General features: G+C 40.0%; 1 protein-coding gene across 6 annotated transcripts in view; it reads right to left on the reverse strand.

The window, feature by feature from the left end:
• The window catches only part of hrh2a (histamine receptor H2a), a 57,101-nt gene that overhangs the window by 18,599 nt on the left and 15,299 nt on the right, over window positions 1-23,203 (reverse strand). For 4 of the 6 annotated variants that reach the window (XM_088343671.1, XM_088343672.1, XM_088343668.1 and 1 more), the window contains exon 5: window positions 5,332-5,391. The gene's annotated coding sequence lies outside the window, so the exon portion shown is untranslated. Of the gene's footprint in view, window positions 1-5,331; window positions 5,392-17,260; window positions 17,370-18,678; window positions 18,761-23,203 lie in introns of those variants that run through there. The other 2 variants (XM_088343669.1, XM_088343666.1) reach the window with 2 other exon arrangements.

Below are 23,203 nucleotides of genomic sequence, written 5' to 3' on the forward strand. Positions count from 1 at the left end.
TATTATGATGACCAACAAAAATGCTTTCAATCTTTCTAAAAAGCCAAGCTCTACAGTGCCTTGCTCACATCATGAAGAGGTAGCGAAAATACACGACCAAGTCGTGCTATTACAGTATTTGCATAGAAAATCAAAGAATATTCTTTTGAGATACATAGATGCTTAAAATCTTGCCTTATACAAGCTCTCCGAAGCCTCACACATTATAAGGATGGAGGGAGGAGACAAAACCAAATTTTGCTACTACTTCTATAGAAAATCAAAATACATTTAAATGTTTCCATGATGAATATCATAGCCTGCCTTCAAGTGACCAATTATATAGTCTTTTTTAATTTTCTATCAGGTTGATATCGGTGACGTAATATTCAGCCTTTATAGGTTCGATAACTATCGTCAAAATAATTATCGTGCATCCCCACAAAATAATAAAACTTGCAGAGGTCGTCGTGTGCGTTTTTTATTTTTATTTTTTCATCTCGCCATCCTTAGCAAAAGGCATTTTTTTCCCCGTCCACCTGTCAGTTTGATGGATTGCCAGTTACATCATAGCATATTTATTCAAATTTATTTATAACTGGGACAGTGCGCATTAATAAACATTTAGGTAAATGCCCAAATTAGCCAGACAGACGGCTATTTTTCAACCGCAGTCTCGAGATGGATTGTGTCACCCCCAGACGACAATAATAACAATAGCAACAGAATCACAATTCATGCAAAAATAATTGAAAAAGTAGTTACAGCAATCTTTTTTGGAGAATGACTTTTTTTGTTTTTTAAATCTCGAGGCACACTCTCCGTCTGGAATGTTTAAAAATGAATTCCCTGCACCACTTTCATGGTTTCATTTTTTTTCAAAGCATATATTGTTTTTCAAATTGACAGTATAACGTTTTTTATCATTTATGGTCACTGTCTGAGACAATAATACAGCTTATTAAGTTTGGTTCATAATTTTGCTGTCATTTTAGATTTTAGGATGTTTTTTAGTGTTTTTTTTTTCAAGTTTTTACTCCATTTTAATCATTTTTTTCTAGAAATACGACAAAATTAATATTTTAAATGAGCAAAACGATCACGGCCAGCACACAGGGTAGACCCAATCGCGTAACGTTTTCTCACACTTTTATTGAAAGAAAGCATGCGATCCGATACTCGCTGGACGCGGGAAGCAGGTCGCTCTCGCAATCGGATTGTGATCCGAATACGGAAGTGGATCTTCCGTCGTGGGCGATGGCGGTGTCATGAATGGAAAAACAAGTCGATAGCCGGGACAGGGGAGCAAAAAACGTGGTCGGATCAAAACGGGTCGTAGCCGGAGACAAACGGGAGCAAAAACGGGACAGGCGAGTGTCAGGGTCGAAAAAGGCTTGCCTTGTAAAAACAGAGGTTTGCAGATGGACTGACAACAGGGCATTGACAGGACAGGTTCCATATAGTGACAGGGAGCCAATCAGAACCCGCGAAGGTTGGCGCCAAATGAGCGGGCACAGTTGAGTCACTTCAGTAATCATGACAAAAAATCTGCCAGTGAAAGATATGTATTTTTTCCACTACATTCTAAATTTTTGCTGCTTATTTTTTAGGTAAAATAAGATTATCATTGAAATGCGCAAAAATGATTAGCACTATTTTGACTTCATTTAATTTTAATGTTTGCACTGCAATCCTGAACGGCTTCACTAAACAAAATAAGGTATCAAAGATATTGTACTACCTCATGCAGTTCATTATAAAAAAAGGAAAAAATAGGAATCTGCTGCCACCTACTGATATGGGTGAATGATCCAGTTACACTGCTTATCACTGGAAGAAAGCAAAGATACCGATACAGCAGCATGCTTTTTTTTACAAAAATAAATAAGGGTACTGTATTTTCTATATATTGATATATTTACTATAAAGTGCACTGAAAATCCCAAAACTTGCCAGAAATTCAAAAGTGCACCTTTTAGACCAGGGGTCCGGAACCTATGGCTCGCAAGCCATTAATGGCTCATTTCATGAAGACTTATGGCTCTGTGATGAAATGCTCCTTGTGCATATTCCAATGTAGCGTTTCAAATCTCACTTTGGGGTTTGGTGCATGCATAGCCGAAGCTATTCTAACGGTACATAGTTTTCGGTCAAGTATATAAAGGGCACAGTTTACAGTCAGGGTGTCACAGACCCTATTTTGGCTGTATATCGCTAAAGAATCCTTACATTGAAGCTCACTTAATAATGTTCTGTATTTTCAGGACCATAAGAAACACATTAAAGTCTCAGATTTTCTTCAAGTTGTGACATAGACCAGCTTTGGCACCAGGGTTGAGTAGGGTTACTTTAACTTGATTACTTTCAATTACTTTTGGATTCTAATACCAAATATGCTAATAAAAGACAAAGGAAACTAAATATGAATAAAATTACTAAATTTTGTGCAGGCTTAGGGAGTAACGGAATACATGGAACGGCAAAAATGATGTTGGATCGAACCTCCTGCGTGGAGTTTTTATGTTCTCCCCGTGCTTGCATGGGTTTCCTCCGTGCACTCCGGTTTCCTCCCACATTCCAAATTGTCCCTAGGTGTGAATGAGTGAGCGAGTTGTCTGTCCCTGTGTGCCCTGCGATTGGCTGGCAACCAGTTCAGGGTGTCCCCTGCCCACTGCCCCAAGATAGCTGGGATGGGCTCCAGCACCCCCGCGACCAGGGTTGGGTAGGGTTACTTTAACTTGATTACTTTCAATTACTTTTGGATTACTCCAATACCAAATATGCTTATATAAGACAAAAGAAACTAAATATGAATAAAATTACTACATTTTGTGCAGGCTTGGGGAGTAACGGAATACATTGAACAGCAAAAATGATGTTGGCAAGCTGTTTAGATTTATTTTCATTTTGTTTCTGTCGCATTTTATGTTAGTTTTGCCGGAGATCAAAGAGATCAAAGCCAGGAGAGAAAGCTTACCACGTGCTGTGAGTCATAATTTTATTCATATTTAGTTTATTGTGTCTTTTATTAGCATATTTGGTATTAGGGTAATCCAAAAGTAATTGAAAGTAATCAAGTTAAAGTAACCCTACCCAACCCTGTTAGGGACTAGGGTTGGGCGCTCTTCTCTGAGACTGTGAAGTCACAAGTTCGAGCTTTGGCTGAGTCAAGACTTACAACAATTTGGGGTGTTTTCATGAGATCGCTCACCTTTCAAATTAAACGCATCTTCTATGCGTCTCCTGCGACTTTTAAGCGTGGAAGAGGAAGTTTGACACACAATGCATTGTTAGCGCAAGTACCCGTGGATGCTAACGTTGTCGCGTTTCTAGCAATTTGAAAGTTATTGTACTACCGGAGGCGGAACAGAGTTGTACCCCCAAATATTGATGAAATCCAAAACCTCACTCCCCCTCCTGAATGCTCTCTGTTTTTTCACTTGCAATGATGTGGTGATTTCTACGCTACGCGGAGGAACATGGAAACCAAGCAACCGCCACGAGAGAATTAATGATTTATGAATGGAAGGGTCGCAAGCGAGGAAAGCTGAAAAACGGACTCCGACAAGTTTTTATCCATGTGTTTTACATTGTAATTAATACTTGAGTAAATCCCAACCAAACTCAGTTGTGCCACCATTTTTAATACACATACTTGTATGTTTGTTGACTCCTCTCAATGCGGAGGAGCAGTGGCTCTACAAAGAGTTAATACCGGATGACTGAGCTTTTCACCTTATCTCTCAGGGAGAACCCAGCCACCCTGCGGAGGAAACTCATTTCAGACACTTGTATCGTGTCATTTCGGTCATAACCCACAGTTCATGACCATAGGTGAGGGTAGGAACGTAGATCGACTGGTAAATCGAGAGCTTTGCCTTTCGGCTCAGCTCCCTCTTCACCATGAAGGATCGGTACAGGGTCCGCATTAAGAAGAGTCGGTTGAGGTGGCTCGGGCATCTGATAAGGATGCCGCCTGAACCCGGCAGGAGGACCTGGGTACGACCCAGGACACGCTGGAGAGACTACGTCTCTAGGCTGGCCTGAGAACGCCTCGGGATCCTTCCGGGTGAGCTGGATAAAGTGGCTGGGGATAGAGAGGTCTGGGCTTCCCTGCTCAGGCTGATGCCACCACGACCCGACCCCATATAAGCGGAAGATAATGGATGGATGGATAGATGCTTGTTTGTGTTGTGCCGAAATTTGTGCTGAATTTTGTCTTAAATTAATGGTAAGGTTCTCTGAATTTTTTTTAATACATTGTGTTATTATGGCCTTTTGGGTCAAAAACTTTCCTTACCCCTGTTTTAGACAGAACACGGTAAATAAGCCATAATGAAGGAATTCATAAATTTTAAGCCTGAAACCAGAATTCCTAATATGTAAGTTTTACACAAAATATATATTTTTTAATTATTTGATGTTTAAAACAAAAATGCAATTCTTTTCCTGTAGTTTTAATATCATGCACCTTATAGGCTGGTGCGCCTTATATATTTTAAGTGTTTCTCAAAGGAATATCTTTAAAGGTGCGCCTTGAAGTCCAGAAAATACAAGTTCTTGCGGCACACAAGAAAAGTAGTTTATAAACACTAACTTAAAGTTTTCTGCTTAAATCTTGATAACAATTTGGCAGAGGGGCCTCAAAAGCCATTTGGATTGGACTGCACTATAAAACCGAAGTCATAAACATCCATTAAATGCCTTTTCCTGGACTAATGTTTATTTAAAGTTTATGAGTTCACTTGTAGCTATGGACCCGGCTGTTGCCACCTACTGGTTGGATAAATATTACAGTTCTTCGGCCTTTCACTTGCACGAAAGAGACTAAACAAAAGCATTTTGTTTTTTTTTGCAAAGATACAATCGGACACACTGATTGGGCACACTGGTTTGAAAATAAAACACTGCAGAAAAGTGTCTGGAAAGTCAACTAAACGAGATCTGTCCCAGTTTGCCCTTTTCCAAGGGTCTTACGTTTTACCCTTCGTTCTTGCTAAGTGGTGCACATTCTCAGCTAGCTTTAATTGGTGGCTCAAGTGGCAACTAAGAATCGAATGAAAGCTTTTCCTGAAAAAATAACAATACATCAATATACAACGAACATTATGTGACAAATAAATGTAAATAGCCAATTAAAACTTTCGCTTTTATCGCTTTATGTTTTTTTTCCAAACGATGTAGCTGTCGGTTAACGGGAACCCAGGAAGCTGCCGTCTGTGTTCCATTTTATTTTAGGAGGTCGTTTGATTTATAGTTGCGAAAGTGGCTTCCCCCCTTGACTTTGCCCTGCTAATGGGGCTCTTGTGTAAAAAAGAAAAAAAAAAGAAAAAAAAATGGAGGATCACTTACCTTGACGCTTAACCCAATCGACTTCAACCTTGGTCTGAGCAGCTTCAACTTCAAGGACAACTATATAGGGGGGGAAAACACAAGTTTTTAACACACTATATAACAGGAGTGGAGCACCTACGGCTCGCGAGCCATATATGGCTCTTTTTATGAGTACATCTGTCTCTGGGACAAAATTCACCCCATGCAAATCTTTTATTTTCTGACTTTTAGTGCGTGTGAAGCCAAAACAACGCTGAAATTAAATGTGGTTCGGTCAAATATTTCTTAACAACAGTAAAAGTGCCACAGCCAAAGACTCAGTTTTGGCATACAAATCCTTTACATGGAAGCTAACTAAACAATCTATGTTCACTTTACTGATGAAAACCCATAAAGCAAACTGTAAACACCCAAAAACACCAGAAAAGCACCCATAGTAATTTGACCGGGTGAGCGGTGGGAATGGGCGGTAAATATATCGGTATCCTGGTTTGCAGTATTTTGTGACAGTTTTACAAAATACATTTGCTCGCACCTTGTTTTGAAACCTTTTTTAGGACAAACATGTCGGTCATAATGAGCCTCACTCTGTGTGAGGGAAACACATTTTTAAGTTTTATATTTATATAGATATGGGTGCATTATTATTTCATAGATTTTATAGAATCATCAAATGTCACACAATGAAACAAAACGTGCTGAGGAATTAGCTTCAGTCTGGAGAGCAGGTTTGGTGGTTAGGTTGAATTTTGTCCTATATGGTGCGTCTCTCTCTCAAAAATAAAATAAAACATTTAAAAAAAAATCTAAATATTTGTACTTTTATGGCTCTTTATGTCAAAAAGGTTCCCAAACCCTGTTTTATAACAACGTCAAGATTTTTTTTTTGATTTTTTTTGCTTTTTAAAAAAAGATTACATTTTTTAACAAACTCCCACCACACTGCAAAAATAATAATGGACACTGTAAGTACATATATGTATATTGTACCATATGTAAATATTTCTTTTTTATACACTAATTATCTGGTCGTGAAGTAGTACACAAAGTAAAAAATATTCCTCATTTTATTTTTTTCATTCTATTAAAAGAAGGGAAAAAAGTAAAACATCAGAAGATAGTAAAAAAAATGAGGTAGTACAGGGATACATATTTTTTTTTGGATGAAACTTTAAGATTTAAATAAAATAAAACAAACAAAAAAAAGGCAGTAAAAAAAAAAAAACGTGAGTTAATACTAATAATAATTTCACTGGTAGGTAATACTTAAGGGCCCGGTCACACAGCCGTTTGCGGCTGAATCACGGCTAAAATTTTGCGTTTTTTTTTTTGCCCGTGGTTGCCCGCGATGGAAAATGCGCAAAATTGGCCAACCCGCTGTTCATCGGTGGTATGCCCGCAAAACAGACGCCGGCGACTGTTCCGCTTCCTCATCGCGTCATTTGTGCGTCATTTTCTCTTGTGGACCACGGGTATAAAAGCTCCCGAGCCGGTGTTGTGCCCAAATCCGACTCCTACGCAACATACCCACCACCCCACCCCCTCGCGTGAACGCGCATTCTGCTGCAATCGCTTTTGTTGTAAGCGTTGGTGACTTTTTCATCCGCGTTAACAAACGCATTTTGTAGAATACCATCGCACTTTATTGTTTAAATAAACGCGTTATATAGACTAGGATCTCCCAATTGTTATAATTAGCTCGCTTTATAGTTTTAATAAGCGTTTTATATAGAATACGATCGCTTTCGTTGGAAGCGCAGCAGAATGCGCGTTCACGCGAGGGGGGGAGGATTTACCGTTCGATTACGTTCACAACAAAAACAAAGACGGAATGGTTTAAGTTGTATTACATTTCCAACAAATGCAAGACAAAGTGGTTTTGGTTATATGTTCGCCATTACATTCCCTAAAAGTGAGATAAAACGAGGTAAAAGTGGTTGTAGTAGCGAGGGGATGCAAATCTCGGCAGGGATGCATTTCTCGGATAACACCGGGCTGTAGAAATCATAACCGCTCAAGGCACAGTCCCGTGAAGATCAAGATTTCAAGCTATGGCATCATTTTTATTTTATTATCTTGAAAAGAAATGTCAAGAAATAAAAATGGATTAAGACGAGGTCACTGCGCTGACGGGGATCCATGTTCACCCCCTTGACGTCTCGAGCACAACTGACGTGTGCTCGGCAAATCGCGCTGTATATACGCGGAGAAAGGCGTTTGACTGTCTCACGTGTAACACGCTAATTTCACGTAACAACACCGCGATACAGGCGCAGAACATGCTATTACCATGCTCCACCCACGATTACCCGCTGAAATTTCCCGTCCTACCCATGTGTGCAGAAATTTCTGGCCGTGGTTCAGCCTTGATACGCTCGTGAAAGGCTGTGTACCCGCGCTCTGAAGAATTGATTAGCGCAAAACTTTTTCGCGCTGCCACCCGCGCGCGACTTTCCGACCGCGTGTTAAGCACTGCAGTATCTCGTCTGCATTGCGATCTCAAAGCGTCCAACTCACAGGCAGAAATTTCTGGCCGTGATTCAGCCGCAAATGTCTGTGTGACCGGCCCCTAACATAAGCAAACATTATTCTTGCAACATAAAAATGTAAGCCTTAAAACAAATAAGTACATTAATTAATTTAAAAAATATTTGTGAAAAAAATAATGAGAATAAACTAAACATGAAACTGGTGCCGGGCATTCTTTTCGCTTATTTTTTTCGGTCAAACAAACAGACCAATTCTGCTCTGCCGTTCCGGCTTTCGACCTATTTTTGTCTCTGACCATGTCTTCTAATACAGTAAAAAAAAAAAAAAAAAAAAAAAAATGAATAACCTGCATTAGTTCCTAAAACACGGTGACCACAAATTATTATAAAAAATTAACAGTCCGAACATTATGCTGTTTGGTCAAACAGACCACGTCTGCTCTCCCGTTCCGGCTTTCGACCCTTTTTTTGTCTCCGACTATGTCTTCTAAAACAGGAAAAAAAAAAAAAAAAAAAAAAATATATATATATATATATATATATATATACTGGACTGTCTCAGAAAATTAGAATATTGTGATAAACTTCTTTAGTTTCTGTAATGCAATTAAAAAAACAAAAATGTCATACATTCTGGATTCATTACACATCAACTGAACTATTTCAAGCCTTTTATTATTTTAATATTGCTGAATTTGGCTTACAGCTTAAGAAAACTCAAAAATCCTATCTCAAAATATTAGAATATCATGAAAAAGTATACAAGTAGGCTATTCAACTAATCACCTGAATCATCAAATGAACTCGAAACACCTTGCGAGGGTTTCCTGAGCCTTAAGAACACTCAGCTTGGTTCAGTAAACTAAATCACAAGTATGGGGAAGACTGCTGATCTGACTGCTGTCCAGAGGACCATCATTGATACCCTCCATCAGGAGGGTAAGACACAAAAAGAAATTTCTCAAAGAGCAGGCTGTTCACAGAGTGCAGTTTCAAAGCATATCCACAAAAAGTCTGTTGGAAGGGAAAAATGTGGCCGGAAACGCTGCACAACCAAGAGAGATGACCGCAGCCTTAACAAAATTGTGAAGAAGAGCCGCTTCCAGAATTTGAGGGAGCTTCAAAGACAGTGGGCTGAAGCTGGAGTCCAGGTATCAAAAGCCACAGTTCACAGACGTGTCCGGGAAATGGGCTACAATAGCCGTATTCCCATGGTCAAGCCACTTCTGAACTCGACAACGGAAGAAGCGTCTGACTTGGGCTATGGAGAAGAAGCACTGGACAGTTGCAGAGTGGTCCAAAGTCCTCTTTTCAGACGAAAGCAAGTTTTGCATTTCATTTGGAAGTCAAGGCGCCAGAGTCTGGAGAAAGGCTGGAGAAGAGCAAAATCCAAGTTGCTTGAAATCCAGTGTGAAGTTCCCACAGTCAGCAATGGTTTGGGGAGCCATGTCAGCTGCTGGTGTTGGTCCACTGTGTTTCATCAAGTCCAGAGTAAATGCAACTGTGTACCAAGAGATTTTAGAGCACTACATGCTTCCATCTGCTGAAAAGCTCTATGGAGATGAGGATTTCATTTTCCAGCATGATCTGGCACCTGCCCACAGTGCCAAAACCACCAGTAACTGGTGCACTGACCATGGCATCACTGTCCTTGATTGGCCTGCTAATTCCCCTGACCTGAACCCCATCGAGAATTTGTGGGGTATAGTTAAGAAGAAGATGAAAGACACCAGACCTACAAATGCAAATGAGCTGAAGGCCGCTATTGAAGCATCCTGGGCATCAATAACACCTCAGCAATGCCACAGGCTGATTGCCTCCATGCCACGCCGGATTGATGCAGTAATCCGTGCAAAAGGATTCCCAACCAAGTACTGAGTGCATCAATGGACATTTTCAAATGTTTGATTTAGTTTTGCTGTTATAAAAATTTTTTTTTACTTGGTCTGAGGAAGTATTCTAATATTTTGAGATAGGATTTTTGAGTTTTTTTCAGCTGTAAGCCAAAATCAGCAATATTCAAATAATAAAAGGCTTGAAATAGTTCAGTTGATGTGTAATGAATCCAGAATGTATGACATTTTTGTTTTTTTAATTGCATTACAGAAAATAAAGAACTTTATCACAATATTCTAATTTTCTGAGACAGTCCAGTATATATATATATATATATATATATATATATATATATATATATATATATATATATACACACACACATATAACATTGGAAGATCCCAAATTATGACCCCAAATGAATAACCTGCATTCGTTCCTAAAATGACTATAAAAATGTAATAGTCCTAACATCTAAATCATGATTACCGGTATTTTAAGCATTAAAATATAGATAAATAAACTTTTTTTAAACAATGTTCTTCAAGATTTATCAAAGAACAAAGTGTGCCTTGGCTTACAAAAGGTTGATAAAAACTTCTTCACTGTACACGAAAAAACATACAAACATTGTTTAACTTTTCATGGGCGTAGCTACGGATCCAATGAAAAGTTCTATAATTCCTCCGTTATATTACATAGAGAACATTTTTAGGACCTCGTGATTATTTGCTCAAGTACTGTGACCCTACTTCAATCTACAACATTTATTGTTTTTATACAGTTATGCCGGAGCAGCCTTGGTTTATGAGTTTTGTTCCCATAGCGCCAGCCTTTCCAAATATTGATTTAACCTCCTCCTAAAAATGTTGATTTATGATGAGGACACTCAAGTTGTGCTATCGAAGGTAAAAATTCTAAATAACTCTCAGGAAAATACATTATTTCCAGGCCTCATACAACTTTTTCATGGCTAAATTCAGGCAGTTTTTAAGGACTTTAATAGCCAGTTTTCCAATTACTCCAATTTCTTTTAAAGCAAAAATCCAGTGTGTATTTTGCAGAGGCACAATTACAGTATATATGTGATTTACATATGTGATTTTTAATCCTGTGTGAGTCTTTTTTCAGGCACATGATTTTTAGACCATTAGTAAATCGGGAATTTGTTTGTTTTGGAGACAAATCTCTCGCATATACATTATGGTTAAAATTACTAATGAAGGATTTTATACATTTGACTATAAAAGATTTTATACGATTGAATCCAAGTTACATTTATTGAGTGCAATGAAGATTTTCACCGAGTAGGCCTAAGTTCAATGACAGGTCACGTTGATCCGAATGCGGAATGTTTTGTTTTGCCCCATTTTTCACAACTTGAAATGCAATAAGACGACTAATCACAAAAAAAAACCTTGGTGCAAAGTATTAAGGATTAATAATCAGAATATGTAACAGAACAACACTTTAAAATTAAGTTTATTATAAATCGACTTATAACATTCATTGCACGCATATGACATTGCTGTTTTCCATCTGCCATCAGTATGTACCTGTATTTACTCATCCTCATTCATGTAATGTTTGCGTTGCGTCGTCTGCTACAAGCCACGTGAACTCCTCTTTCCATGATGCTCTTAATGTACGTTTACGTTTTGTAGCGTCATAAATTTGGTTAGCTTCTTTTGAATATTTCTTCTGTGGCTGAGGTTTTGGCTTGATTCCTAACCACTTTTCGATTTTTTTTGGTGTTCTCTGTGCGTCTACTTTGGAAAATGAAATGGAAATGCACAACCTTCTAAGGCTCGAGAGAGTCTGGAAGCACGAAGTTATTTGATGCAGGCTTCTGATTGGCTGCCAGAGTATGCAAATTGCCAAACAAACTGAAATTCCGAAATTTCCAAACTGATCGAAGATTTCGAAATCGGAATAAAGCAAATGTTTGATTTGAAAAAAAATAAAAGATAAATAAATAAAAACGAAATATATATTTTTTCTTTCTTTCTTGAAAAAGTTGTCGGCGACCCGGACACAGACACTGATTTAGGGTATCCGTGGTTATTAGGAACACATTCTATTCATATTTTACGTATTTTGGAATTCGTAAGAACATAAAAATAAACAGCATTACTTCATATGGAAGCAGTACTGCGGATGGGTGGTTAGCGCGCAGCCCCACAATGCAGAGTTTCAAGATTCAAGTCCAGCTACCGCAGCCTCCCCGTGTGGAGTTTGCAGGTTCTCCCCGTGCCTGCGTGTGTTTCCTCCCACATTCCAAAAACATGCATGTCAGGTTCATTGCCCGGTCCAAATTGTCCCTAGGTGTGAATAATTGTCTGTCTGTGTGCCCTGCGACCGGCTGGCAACCAGTTGAGGGTGTCCCCTGCCCACTGCCCGAAGATGGCTGGGATGGGCTCCAGCAACCCCGTGACCCTACTGAGGATAAGCGATGCAGATAATGGATTTCATATGGAAGAAAATGTTTCAAGTCCAAAAAACATGCATGTCAGGTTAATTGGCCGGTCCAAATTGTCCCTAAGTGTGAATAATTGTCTGTCTCTGTGTGCCCTGCGACTGGCTGGCAACCAGTTCAGGGTGTCCCCTTGCCCACTGCCCGAAGATGGCTGGGATGGGCTCCAGCACCCCCGCGACCCTGAGGATAAGCGGTGCAGATAATGGATGGATGGACTTCATATGGAAGAAAATGTTTCAAGTCAAGTACCGGTACTTAACCAATTCTGTGTACAAATACTGAACCTGCCTGGATTATTTTTGAGTACTGAACTATTACTATTATTTGATCCGATCCCCGAGACAGCAAATTATGATTTTTTTTTCCCTAACGGCACTATTTTCTCCTCTGTCATTGAACTGCGTGCTCTACTGCAGACTTTTCCATTATTGAGTATGTATGAACAAGCTTATTGTGTAACAGACACATGCGGCACCTTCAGCAGAAAAAAAGTGACAAGAGTTGCTGTCCCTGCAACACTGACTATATATTAGAAATGTGAAAATGAATAAGACATATTTGCAGACAGGTCCACCACAGGGGAGATGAGACGCATGAAATATATATAGGCGCTAACGAACGGCGTCCACCAGGGGGATTAAGCTCATTACGTCGGCGCTGACCTCAGCTCACCTTTGTTCCCGCAAAGTTGCGATTTCCGAGGTGTCGTCATGCAAAGCCTACGTGATTGGACCCGTGTACAACAACTGTTGTCTTTACTGTTTGCAGGTTCTGTTCACGTTCTGGATCGAAAGATAGGGGGACCAACTGTGGCTGGTTTCCAACCAGAGGGAGGACGCATTGGCGCATTCATAGACAGCCCTTTGATTACCTCACTTTTCAATCGAGTTCAGTCATTTATAACTGAGCGGACAACAAGGCTCTAACGTCTGCACCTGTTGTCCATCTGTCCACTCATCTACCAGTCTGTATGTCCGTCCATCCATTTGTCTATTCATTGGTCCATTAAGTCAAGTCAAGTCAAGTCACATTTATTTAAATAGCCCTTTATCACAAAAATGTCTCAAAGGACTGCACCGAATTACAATCACACATCACCTGATCTTAAACCAACATGCGGGCAAGGAACAACTCAAAACCTCAGCGTGAAGAAAAAGAGAAACCTTGAGAAGGGGCCTCACAAGTTGTAATCCCCCTTCCAGGATGACCAGGGTGAAATAGAATGTAATTTATCCATCCATTTGTCTATCTGTCTGTCTTTTGCCCGAGTACAAAAGGTAAGATTTAGACCGGTGGAATATATGCGCCGAGGAAGACTGCAACTTCTTAGCTTGTGCACAAATTAAATTAGCGTAGAAATATTCTCACCATGCAAATTGCAAAAAGAAAGGCATATGACGCAGCTTTCAAGCTAAATGCAATCGAGCAGTCCGATAAAGAAGGAAACAGAGCTACTTCACGTAAACTTTGCGAGCGTGTTGCTAGCGAGTTTTTGAATAAGGGAGCGTGGGACGACGTCTATATGACAAAGTCTCTTTCCCGTACTGGGGAAGACGACTTTGATGACGTCAGTTATAAGGAGGAAGACGATGACGGTTTACCGTGATTACTACAAGTACGGTATGTTGTTTCAACAGAGTCGTTTACTGTGTTGCGAGCGTGTTGCTCGTAGCGTTTTGCTACCCGTCACAGGCACGGTTTGGGATGAAAGTTATAATATTATTATTAAAGCTTTGAAAACTCTCTTGGTGTACCGTCTTTCTTTGTAAATATGTGTAACCGTGTATAATATGTATTTGCAACTGTATATTTTTGTAATGTATTTATTTTGGACACTTATTCTGATATGTTTTCCACGAGCAAATGAGGAAGAAGGGGCGGGGCAAACGCGGGCTGACGGGAAGTGGAGTAAAGGTGAGACATGTTTGTGGACGCGGCTGACAATAGTGGATATATATTTTTCCCACCCTTACCTTTGGAAATATACACTTTTTTTTTGGATTACTTTCAACGGGCACCCGGACTCTGCAAGTCTGCATCAAACCTTAAGTACCGGTATCATTTTCCGTTCATTTTGCCGGCTGTGATTTTTGGACTGTGTTGGGTATGGGTTAATTTTGTGTTTGTGTTGCATTTTTGCAATGTGGGCGCATGCGGCTAATATACAGGTGCGGCTTGTGTGTGTACAAAATCGGTTTTCCTCCCGAAATGTGGTGGGTGCGGCTTGTAATCAGGTGTGCTCTATAGTCCGGAATTTACGGTATATCTTTTAGTCCAGGGGTGTCAAACTCAATTATACAGAGGGCCAGCACTCAAACCACGCCTTTGGTCGCGGGCCAAAAAGGATAAATATTTATTGAATACACTTTCCTTAAAAAAAAAAAACTAAAAAAAAAAGAAGAATTTAAAACAGTCAGGAATATTATTCCAGAATAAACAAACTTAAACATTAAATGAATTAAAAATCGTTGCTCTCCATAAAAATATCTCCTGTCAAAACTATAAAAATGAAAAAACGAAAATATAAATAAAATTTGTGCTTTTCACTTTGGGAATTTGCTTTAGTGAAAAACATCTTCATTGTCATGATTACCCAAGTGGAGCCACCTGGGGTAATCATCTGGCGCGCTGGAATGCGCTTCCTGATTGGTTTATGTTCCCTTTTTAAGCACGCTACGCCGAGACCTCTTGGTCGGAGGATTACTTTTGTACCCCGTTTGACTCTCCTGATTTACCTGTGCCTTCTTGACTTGTTTACCTGATTCTGCCTGCCTCCGATCCGACCTGCTTCCGTCCCACGCTACGATCTTTTCTCCAGTCCCGGTAAACTCGACCTGCTTCCGTCCCACGCTACGATCTTCTCTCCAGTCCCGGTAAACTCGACCTGCTTCCGTCCCACGCTACGATCTTCTCTCCAGTCCCGGTAAACTCGACCTGCTTCCGTCCCACGCTACGATTGGCTACGTGTTCCGAAGTTGTTTTCACGGCTTTGCTGCTGACGTCCGACGGTCATCGCGTCTCCCGCTAACCCTGTACGCTTCCCCAAATAAAGACTTGTAACGAACGCTCTGGGGTCTCCTGCTCTGTTCTGGTCCTCCTGACATTCATATTCCTCTTTAACTCTTCAACTTTCTGTATCTTTTCTCTGGACTCAAGAATTTTAAGCTTACTCTGAAGTTTTGTCTTGTAGTGCCGTTTTACATCGAATTCCTTAATTACGGCCACAAAATCTCCACAAATAAGACACACGGGTTTACCTGCAATGTCAGTTTACATCATTTTCCCGGCCATGTGGTTTTTAGTATCCGAGTATAATTTGAAAGTTATCAGGGTTTCATAGACCCAGGCCATTATAGTAGATGTATATAAAAGGATTTCACGGGCCGTATATAATCGTACGCCGGGCCGGATGTGGCCCGCGGGCCGTGAGTTTGGCACATGTGCTTTAGTCCCTCTATCCATCTCTCCATAACTTCTTTGTCTTTTCAAGCATCACACTACCCAAGTAAACTTCTATTACTTGTTTTTCTCGAAGGCTGTTGTGCCCCCCACACACTCGTTTCCTATATTTAGAGCTATAGTTTTAATTTCCTGGCTCACGTACAAATTCAAGTCGACGTCCCTCCGTTTTCAAACCAAGGGCACACCTGGGCCGTTCGACCAAATTTTCTTACCTTTAGTGGTGGATTCATCTTAAAAATACATGTTTAATGCAAAGGGACAATCGCTCCCTGGATGTTCTGTGTGCGCGTCTGCGTTGTATTTACCATCGTAATGCTGCCAAAGGGAGTAAACAGCCTGGATAACCTCTCGCTCGACTTCCCACAGCCCGTTTTCTTCACTTGTTTAAGCAGAAAACTATTTGATTTTGGATGTGTGTTGCACTCATTTTTGCCTCGATTACCTCAGAACCCGTTTAATCCCTCACTACCAATAAATCAGTAATTATAACCACCTTAAGTTTGTTCCTTTGATCCCCATCTAAGGTTCATTCAGATTCAGATTCAGATATACTTTATTGTCATTCTTGTACAGGGTTGGTAGGGTTACTTTAACTGGATTACTTTCAATTACTTTTGGATTACTCCAATACTAAATATGCTAAAAAAAGACAAAAGAAACTAAATATGAACAAAATGATGACTCACAACACGTGGTAAGCTTTCTCTCCTGGCTTTGATCTCTTTGATCTCTGGCAAAACATAACATAAATCCAAACAGCTTGCCAACATCATTTTTTGCCGTTCCATGTATTCCGTTACTCCTCACGCCTGCACAAAATGTAGTCATTTTTGTCATATTTAGTTTCTTTTGTCTTTTATTAGCATATTTGGTATTGGAGTAATCCAAAAGTAATTGAAAGTAATCCAGTTAAAGTAACCCTACCCAACCCTGTTCTTGTACACGTGTATACAAAACGAAATGTCGATACCTTTGACCCGCACAGTTTCCTTGAATGTACAGATATAAATAAAATGTTGTATTGAGTTGAAGTATTGAAGTACTAATAATGTACTAAATAATTATAGCTATGTACAAGGTTGGCTAGGGTTACTTTAACTTGATTACTTTCAATTACTTTTGGATGACTCCAATCCCAAATATGCTAATAAAAGACAAAAGAAACTAAATATGAATACAATTACTAAATTTTGTGCAGGCTTGGGGAGTAACGGAACACATGGAACGGCAACAATGATGTTGGCAAGCTGTTTGGATTTATTTTCATTTTGTATCTGTCGCATTTTATGTTCGTTTTGCCGGAGATCAAAGAGATCAAAGCCAGGAGAGAAAGCTTACCACGTGTTGTGAGTCATAATTTTATTTATATTTAGTTTCTTTTGTCTTTTATTAGCATATTTGGTATCGGAGTAACCCAAAAGTAATTGGAAGTAATCAAGTTAAAGTAACCCTACCCAACCCTGGCTATGTATAGTATTATACAGTAGTGCAAAGAGTGCAAGAGGAGCAGCTAACCAGATGTGCAAAATGGGCAGTCAGGTAAACAAGTCACTACTATAACATACTTAGAGCTCATAATTTGAACCTATAAAAACATATTTGTTGTGCAACCCATTTCCTAGACCGGCTTTCCAATGATTTTTAATTTCAAACGCCGTTTACCAAAGGTTCAAGATTGACTCACCTCGCGGGTCAATGCCTTGCCCTTCACATTGCTATTGATCTCACACGCTTGTCATGAATTCTTTCCAACCGAATGAGCTGGTAGAGCAGACTCAGCTGATATGTCAGTCCTGCACACAGGGTTGGGTAGGGTTATCTTAACTTGATTTCTTTCAATTACTTTTGGATGACTCCAATACCAAATATGCTAATAAAAGACAAAAGAAACTAAATATGAATCAAATGATGACTCACAACACATGGTAAGCTTTCTTTCCTGGCTTTGATCTCTTTGATCTCCGGCAAAACGAACATCAAATGCGACAGAAACAAAATGAAAATAATAATAATAATAATAATAATAATTTCCTTGTATTGTCATTCTGTGTAACAATGTACACAGAACGAAATGTCGATTGCACCTGACCCGTTGTAGCGAGCCGATGCAGCCGCAGCCAACAGAGGGCACCGCCGACCACTTTTTAAGTCTTAGGAATGACTCGGCCGGGGCGCGAACCACCGACCTCCCAGTCTCAAAGCGGGCGCCTTACCATCTAGGCTACTGAGCTGGTACAAACATCATTTTTGCCGTTCCATGTATTCCGTTACTCGCCAAGCCTGCATAAAATTTAGTCATTTTATTCATATTTAGTTTCTTTTGTCTTTTATTAGCATATTTGGTATTGGAGTAATCCAAAAGTAATTGAAAGTAATCAAGTAAAAGTAACCCTACCCAACCCTGCCTGCACTCAACACACATCATTCTTTCATTGTTTTCATGAAATTTCAAGACAACAAAAGATATTTCATGCGGCACAGTTCTAAGGTCTTGGGAACCTCCTGTGTGGGTTCAAATCCAGCTACCGGACTTCCTGTGCGGAGTTTGTATGATCCCCCCGTGCTTGCGTGGGTTTCCTCCGGGCACTCCGGTTTCCTCCCACATTCCAAAGACATGCATTTCAGGTTAATTGGCCGGTCCAAATTGTCCCCAGGTGTGAATGAGCGAGCGAGTTGTCTGTCCCTGTGCGCCCTGCGATTGGCTGGCAACCAGTTCGGGGTGTCCCCTGCCCACTGCCCGATGATTGCTGGGATGGGCTCCAGCACCCCCGCGACCCTACTAAGGATAAGCAGTGCAGCTAATGAGATGAGATGAGTTTCTTTTGTCTTTTATTAGCATATTTGTTATCGGAGTAATCCAAAAGTAATTGACAGTAATCAAGTAAAAATAACCCCATCCAACCCTACCCGCACACAACATACACCATTCTTTCATTGTTTACATGAAATTTCAAGACAACAAAAGATATTTTATTCCATATAATAAATTCCAAAAATCTATAACACTGCATCCAAAGCAATAGAGTTAGAATATAAATATATATATATTATTTGCCCAAGGTAAAATATTACACAGAGGAAAGTAGAAATCGATGAACTCACCGAACCGGCTGCATCACCTCATATCGCTCCTAGAGGGAAGCGTCTACAACTACATGAAAGACTGCTGTGTGTGTTTTGGAACACCTAACGAGTCGGCGGGTGGGGAAGAAACTAAAGCAACTGGGGGAGTGCGTCTCTCTCTCCCTCTCTCTCTTTCTCCCTCTATGTCTCTCTCTCTCTCTCTCTCTCTCTCTTCCCCTTGTCTCCTCCCATCGCTTCTCTGTCTCCATCGCACGATAATTTGCATGCCGAGCGATTCCGATAACTGCTCCACTCCACGCTTCAGTGCGACAACCATTTATGGTTTAGTCTCACCTTTTGTGGGCGGGTTGCTTTAAGGTCAGCCTCTGGAGATTGGCGCCATTTACACTGTGATGATGTCAATTATTCACCAAGGGATTCGGCGAGCACAACTTTTTGGGGGAACTTTTTGGGGGCTTACAAGTCTGCTTTGGAAAAACGTGGTCGTCATTCAGTCTAACAAAGTCATTAATACAGCCCAGAAAATCATGGGTTGGCCTCTGACCAGTCTGGAGGACATTGTCAAGTCAAGTCAAGTCATTTTTATTTGTATAGCCCTAAATCACGAAGAGTCTCAAAGGGCTTCACAGATTATTACGCTATATTACACAGACTGTTTTTCAGCCGACGAGAAGAGTAGGTTATTCATATGCTATGGAGTAGAAGTGAGTTTTAAGTTTAGATTTGAACATTTCCACTGAGGTTGCAGATCGGATCTCAGGGGGAAGAGCATTCCACAGCACCAGTGCCCGGATGGAGAACGCTCTCGAACCAGCATTGCTGTCCTATCCCAGCCAACACCTCTCTTTGAGCAGATACCCTCAGGTAGATGCTACTGGCACGGTTGCCATGGCGCCCAATTGGTCCCAACAGATTGGCTTTCTGTCTATTTAAGCTCAGTGTTCTCACTCTTCCCTTGTCACACCGTCAACGAACTTCTGCCCCTCAAGACGTGGGTTTTGACTCGGTCCTGTTGCTGCTAGTATTTCCTGGCCGGTATTGTTCCCGTTTATTTTGTCCTGTCCAATTTCTGTTTCCAGTTTTGTTTCCGTTTATTTTGACACCATTCTTTCATTGTTTACATGAAATTTCAAGACAACAAAAGATATTGAATTCCATATAATAAATTCAAAAAATCTATAACACTGCATCCAAAGCAATAGAGTTAGAATATATATATATATATATATATATATATATATATATATATATATATAAAATATTTGCCCAAGGTAAAATATTACACAGAAGAGAGTAGAAATCGATGAACTCACCGAACCCTCCTGTCTAGTTTCTCGTTTATTTTCGATATCCTGATTCTTTATCTATCCTGTCTGTCCTGCCCTGTCCGGTAACTTTTGTTTTATTGAAATTCCTGCTGAAATATGTGTATAGTTTTTGGTAAGTGTCCTGCAATGATGAGTCCAACAGTGCCACCTGCTGGTATGGGGTAGGGTTTGTTTTGGCGTTTAACATGGACCAGAAGGCGGGGTTTGTTGGCAGTCTACAGAGAGAGCTGCCAACGGTAAGACACATCTTTTGGTGCTCCACAAAAAAAGTTAATTTTAAACATTATAACCACAGCTGACGAATCTCTCAACATGCACACCAATGTGATTGATGTTGTCGAGCTGTTTGGATTTATTTTCGTTTTGTTTCTGTTGTGCTGAAATGTTAATTCCCCTTATAGAGATCAAAGAGATCAAAGCCAGCAGAGAAGCTAGTGTTGTGACTCATTTCATCTGCAGGTAAATTGTATCCGTTTTTATACTCATTATTGTTTTTTATTTCTATTTTCTCATATATATAAAGAGGATGATATTGGTTAAAATTCAGACTAAAGAAAAATGTGTTGAATTCATTGTTAACGTTAAAAAAAACACTATACGATCTCTTGTTAAAAGTATCTTGTTAAAATGGATGTAAAATGTATTGATATTCTAAAATGTATTTTATGTAAATTGAAAAGAAAGCTCTTTGATATGCTTTGGGGAGTCTACAGATAGAGCTGCGAACGAGATCAAAGAGATCAAAGCCAGCAGAGAAGCTAATGTTGTGACTCATTTCATCTGCGGAAACTGTAATAAAAACCTCATCATCCAGTCCAGCGTGAATGGTGATCTTTGATGGGACAGGTACACTGCGGTTACACTGGTTTACTGTTTATTTTGGTCCTGTTTATTATTTTCTCCAGTTATTAAGTTATTATTACACCCGTCACCGTTACGGGTGAAACACATCAGTAATCCTGACATTATCAAGAAGAAGAATCCAATGCTTGTAAAAACAAATAAAAACAAAAACACAATTGCTGAAGTAACACTCCTCTAATTCACTCTCACAGAATTCATGTGTTTAATTTAGGTGAAAGTTTAAACTGTGTATATTTTTTGACATAGGCAATCGACTACAAGTAAAAGAAACAGAATAATGACAATCAACCATTTTCACTTTAAAGCCATGTTTGGGTAATACACGTGACTTTGTTAGTCCCGATATTTTTACGGCATCCTGGGGTGTCGGAATATTGGCCTCGGCGCTGGATATTTGTGCACCTCAATAATTGAATCGGCTATTGCCTTCGTGGTCTGCCTACCAAGTCCTCCTGCCTGCCTTTTTCATTCATAGGGTTTGTCTTTATATTTAGTTCTGTGGCGGCCGTTTCCACGACCAAGTTGAACAAAACGCAGAATCAGTATTTCAGACGGAAATTCATTAAACATCAACTACTTCTTCCCATATTTTTGATGTCAACCTTTTAGTTTGGCTTTCAACGCTGCTGATGGACCGGCAGACCTTAATAATTCAAATCTGAACCGGCCGTCTGCTTCGGAGACGCTTCACGGTCACAAATGAAATAATAAAAAGGATATTCATTGTTAATCAAGAGATGATTTAATTATGTTTCCATGCTCTTAGCAAGGTGTTTTCATTTACAGTAATAGTCCAGGATATGACATGACTCTTCTGAAATGGGGATCGCAAAGTGAAATTTCTATATAATGGGGGAAATGAATCTGTAGTAATGTGTAGCTAATGTGTTCTGAACCCCCAGTGCCCCTGAAAAAGCATTTGGATTAAAAAAAGGTCCATAATAAGTACCGTATTTTCCGCACTATAAGGCGCACCTAAAAGCCTTTATTTTTTTCAAAAGCTGACCATGCGCCTTATAATACAGTGCGCCTCATATATATAAATGGATCAATATTAAGTCGCAAAGTCTCGCAACTAAGGCAAGCAGCCGCCGACTAGATTTTCCCCCAAAGGCGAAGTAGTCCGCGGTGTATGCTTGGATTTATATACCGGCGTTTCATTTCCTAACCAATGTGTCAATCATCATTTGAATCAGTCACTATTGGCTAAAGTTATTCGGAGGTAAAGGGGGCGGATCCTTTTTATCATTTACAGGCTCGAATAGGCTAAAGGGGCGAAGTAGAGCCTGCAATTGGCCGAAAAAGATGAATGTGAATCACACGTTGGGTTGCACTACGGCATAGAGAAACCATTTTTTACTATTCTGTATTTGTAAATATTTTATTCTCCTGGATTTACTACACTCACGGTTGAAAGAAGACCATGGTTACGTATCATTATTGAACGTGATGGCTGCAAGAGAACTTAGGTGAGCTATGTGGCTCTATATTTTCCCGGTATCTTGTTTTAGAACGATCTTGATGTTTCTGTGATGAGTCTATTTTGAAACTCAATTCAATTCAAAGTGTTTATTGTCATATGCACAGTAAAGAACCCCGTTTCCCTGCACAATAAAATTCTTACTTTGCTGTCCACACAGTTGCCAGCAAAAAATAAAATGGAAACTAAGAAATGTTTGGCATTTCTTGAATCCCTTTAACCTTCCGAATGATATTTGGAACGATGCATTTGAGTGATTGGTCACATCGTACAGACACTGTTTCCGTACATGTCTGAGACACGTATTTGCTTCTTTGCAAGCTTTCGGAATGTCAAGGGGGTAATAAGTTTGACTGAACTATCTGACTGTTTTGTCGACGTTCCCATTGTAGCGCCTTTTAATCCGGTGCGCCTTATGTATGGAAAATATAGGACCCAAAACTATTTTTTGGGGGTGCGCCCTATAACCAAGTGCGCCTTATGGTGCGGAAAATACGGTACTTTAGAAAGAAATGGTAGGTTTGACACAGGTCTATAATTACATAAGCTTTCTGGATCAAGGTTTGGTTGTTTCAGTGTAGGACTAATAACAGCTGCTGGAACTACACCTGAGGAGAGTAATATGTTTATAATATTTAGAACTGAAGGTCCAAGGACCCCAAAAAGACCTTTAGTCCGGAAAATACGGTACTTCTTATTACTAATTGTGCACATGAATTATAGCAACGTGGCTGGTTGGTTGAATCCCTTAACCACAAGGGGGAACCATTTCCTGTGGTGTGTCTTGGGCAAGTACAGTCTGGTGGCGCCCAACCCTCTCCAGGCCAACATTGTCATGGTTGCCCATTGCCCTCAATTGGCCCCGCCCGTT

Source organism: Urocampus carinirostris, chromosome 9 (genome assembly GCF_059441175.1).
Source record: "Urocampus carinirostris isolate Australia breed hairy pipefish chromosome 9, RoL_Ucar_1.0, whole genome shotgun sequence".
Lineage (NCBI taxonomy): Eukaryota > Metazoa > Chordata > Actinopteri > Syngnathiformes > Syngnathidae > Urocampus > Urocampus carinirostris.